Source organism: Crocuta crocuta, unplaced genomic scaffold (assembly GCF_008692635.1).
Source record: "Crocuta crocuta isolate KB4526 unplaced genomic scaffold, BGI_CrCroc_1.0 scaffold130, whole genome shotgun sequence".
Lineage (NCBI taxonomy): Eukaryota > Metazoa > Chordata > Mammalia > Carnivora > Hyaenidae > Crocuta > Crocuta crocuta.
In genome coordinates, this window is record NW_027527920.1 from 12,543,278 (window position 1) to 12,547,056 (window position 3,779).

General features: G+C 43.6%; 1 long non-coding RNA gene across 1 annotated transcript in view; it reads left to right on the forward strand.

Moving 5' to 3' along the window:
* The window catches only part of LOC144217946 (uncharacterized), a 101,977-nt gene extending 99,748 nt beyond the window's left edge, over window positions 1-2,229 (forward strand). Inside the window, exon 3 of the long non-coding RNA XR_013330999.1 lies at window positions 1,015-2,229. This is a non-coding gene — a long non-coding RNA (uncharacterized LOC144217946). The remainder of the gene's footprint in view (window positions 1-1,014) is intronic.
* The last annotated feature ends 1,550 nt before the right edge of the window (window positions 2,230-3,779 follow it).

A 3,779-nucleotide genomic window follows, 5' to 3' on the forward strand; every position in this document is an offset into this window, starting at 1 on the left:
ACTAGCTGAACTGAAATTATTGACTTAATTTCTTTTGTCAGGGAATGACTTTGAAAGAGTCCAGCGATTTCAAGATCCAGGTTCCCAGTATCTGAGGCAAGGTTTCTCAAACATGCTTTAGCAGTCAAAACAATTCTGTAGGGTATAAAACATGAAAAGACAGCATTTCTATTTCAAATTAAACTTTGTGGATTCTGTGAATGAGAAAAAGCTGAATAACTAGTAGCAAAATCTTTTTAGCAGGAAAGGTACTTTTTGGGAGGTACTTAGGCATAGTAAGTGAAGATTAATGTAGCACAGATTCAACAATTTACAGGAGTAGAAGGAATGTGGAATAGACAAAACAGTTTTTTTCTCTAATAACACCTACACCATAAAGTGGGGGAAAGTCTATGAATGTGAACTTAACCAAATCATGGTAGATAAACAGTTATGAGAACAGAATCTTTGAATGGTTTTATTTTTGGATTTACTTACTGCCATTAACAGAATCTTCATGCCTGCAACCCAGTGGAGTTTTATTTTGTTTTAATCGGATTTGTTGGCTGAGGCAGTTATGTTGTTAAAAAGAAAATGTAACTTTTAATATCCAGCTGCTTTGCCGAGAATTACCCATCTATGAAAAAAAGTGGCACCATTAACATTTATGAGAAACAGACTTAACATTATCATAAATTATACAGTAAACTATCTTGGCCTTGGATTGAAAGGTGTGTGTTTGTCTTTGAAGCTGATGTATTTTGACAGCACACCAGGAGGCAGCTCACTCTGAATAATGGGCAAGATGAGAGCCTCAGAGGAAAGAAATCACTCCCTTAAGTGAGCGTAAACCAGATAGGGGGTAAATGAACTTCCCCACCTGGACACATCGCAATTTTAGAAGCATTGATCACACGAGGAGTTAGTGCTAGCAGGGACCTAGAAGCCATTTAGTGCTATCTGTTCTATTTACAGTGCAACATCTGAGGCTCAGGAAAAAAATAAATAAATAACCATGCTCTCTGCTTTATCCAGTGTATAGATGGAAGAGCCAGGAGCGGAGCTCACCAAGCACCACTGGGTCCCGCCCTCGGAGCCTGGGGAAACCACAACCACTCTGTCAGCCTCAGCCACCGCCTCCATAAAATGAGCACCTTGTTCGAGCTTTACGTCCTGTCCAATTTGAAAATACCGTGCTTCACTGATGATTGTAATCATCGGGGTAGCTTCTCTATTATGCTACCTCGTATCAATTGGCCTCCAAGTCGAATGACTGCTTGGTGTGGGATGTCCCGGAAGAGGTGTCCAGGGGTAGGAGACTATGCTGTGAGGTCGTTTGGAGGAGAATAGTGGGGGTCCCTTGCCTGCCCCCCTACTCTGATTTTAAGCTACCTGATAGGTCCTGCTTCAGGCCAGTGGTGCACATGGTCAGCTCCTGTCCTGTTTGGTCTATACCTAAAATTCTGAAATTGCCTCCCCAGTTGGGCAGTAGGTCTGATGCCTTGGTCAGGAGGAGACCATGGCTCAGCTGTGCCTATTAATTTCCATTCCCATACCCCCTGTCTCCTTGCTGAGCATCTGCATCACACCTGAGTGAGGACCACTGCTTTATAGCTAGCTGCCTTTGCCTTCTCGGTTCCTCTTGCCCATCGTTGCTAAAATGGTTCATCCTCCAGCAAGACTGTTTTTTTGAGAAAGTGTTGCAGGACCAACAGTGGGTTATTGTGAGTACCTCTGAATTGCCTGGATTACAAGGGCTGTCTATCTAGTTGTCGAAATTTCTTTGAAACTGAGCCTTGCCACCAGTGGACTTTACACCCACTACATCCTGTGGCTCACTATTGCCCACCCCTCCCAAGTAGCTTCGCTTTGCCACTGAGAACTTGCCTCAGCTTCTCTTAGTACTGAGCTCATGACCTCCCTCAAGGGAGCCCTCTTATTGATTACTTCCTGGATTTCTGGCTGGTGGGTGCTCCTTCTAGAATAATGACTGGATTGTTCCGTTTTGTGCCCACATTGTTGAGGTCCTCCTGGCTTCAGAGAAGTTGTGCTCCTGAAACTGCTTCCTGTTTCCCAAGGTTCTTTGGGGCCAACCTAGGTCTCCCAAACCATGCGGCACCTGAACAGAGGCATTTCCCTTCCTGATGCACTTCCTTGGGGAGGTTGACTTTCTGAGACTCGTGTTGTACGAGGTAAAAGGTGTCCATTTAGCTATGCCTTCTCTCTCTAATAAAGAGAAACCTCACTTCACTCTGTAGCCACAAAAATGTTCTCTTGGCTTTGTTGGAGGGAAACTATTTTGGAAATCCCATGGTCAGAATCAGCAGGACTGTTGTGGGGGGTGGCGGCCGCATGGCGCGGCATGTCCAGGATCAAGTGTCCTGTCTTTTAAGTCAGCCAGGCTCCCTTGGAAACCAGTGGTTTGCTTAGAGATCTTGTGTGGGTTTTCATTTTAAATGGCGCCCTTCAATGTGGCTTGTATTTGCATTTCATTGGAATATCCATTACAAAGTCTTCATAGTGGAGCACCTCTCGGTAAAAGGGACAAGACTTAACATCTTGAAAGCCCACTCCTTCGTGCATTCTGGAGATCTGAAAGAGCACAGTGTCTTCTTTGGGCCAGACCCAAGATTCCAAACCTGTGGGTGCCGGATCCCCACAGACCTCTGAGACTTTTCTGGGGGTGTGGGAATCTACATACCTCCCACCATCAAATGGTGCCTGCCCATTTCACACGTCACATCTTCTATACTATACTTTGGCAAATAAATTTAGATGGTTTGGAATTGAGACACAAATATTTGTTTTGAAGCACTGCTAAATTTTTTTTTTATTGGGCTAAAATTATAAGTTGAGTAACGTGGGAGTCGACGTGATATTTTGATGTTACACTGGAGTTTGCACATCCTCCAGGCAAAAAAGCCAGTATACCAAGACGCTGGGGCTTGTCTGTGGCCGTGTGTATGTGGACAAATACTGGCCAAGACTAAAGCTGCTTTGCCAAATTTCCATGACAAGAGCAAGGTGTAGGGTATACAACTTCTTTTGAGGGGGTTACAGACTCGAAGCTTCTGAACCATTTTGCAGGTATAGCATTTTTCTATAGGACTGTGACTTGAAGTTTTTTCAGGCAACAGAGGTAAATGTCAAGGCCGAATTTTGTTCAGTCACAACAACAGAGCCTTCAGTAAACAGGAATCCAGTGAAGACATTTGAGAACTAGGTCTGACAGCAGTGCAGTTTTTTTTTTTTTTCTGCAAAAATCCGTATTAAAATGATTTTCCTCCTTTTGTGGAATGGATGCCAATGGAGTAAACGGTTTGGTCTCTATCTTTACAAAGTTTTTTAAAGCTGAAACCCACCTGAGTATTAAATGTTTTGAAGCGTGTGCCAGCCGTGTGGCTGAAGCTGAAATTTCAGCCCTTTGTCACTTTCTCCAGAGTTCACTTGGGTTTGGGGAAGAGGGAAGTAGTGACATTGGATAGAGCAGTGACATCAGCCTCCAGGGCTATTTTGTTGTTTTTTTTTTAAAGTCTCTCCAGTTGTCTCTGTGGTGAGTCAAATTTTTAGTCTCGCAGTTAAGTTTAAATGCAAAGCTGTGTTGGCTGAAATAAGAAGTTGGTGGAGTGACATTTCTGTTTTAAGAGCTTCTGTTGAGACCATATTGCTAGTGTAGGAATGTACACCATGGGGCAGGAAACCATTTCAGACCCTAGTGAGTAATGTTCCCCTCTTTTGGATGGAAAAATATTGCAAATCATGATTTCTGGCCCTCAAAGAACAGCTATTCGTGGCTGCCA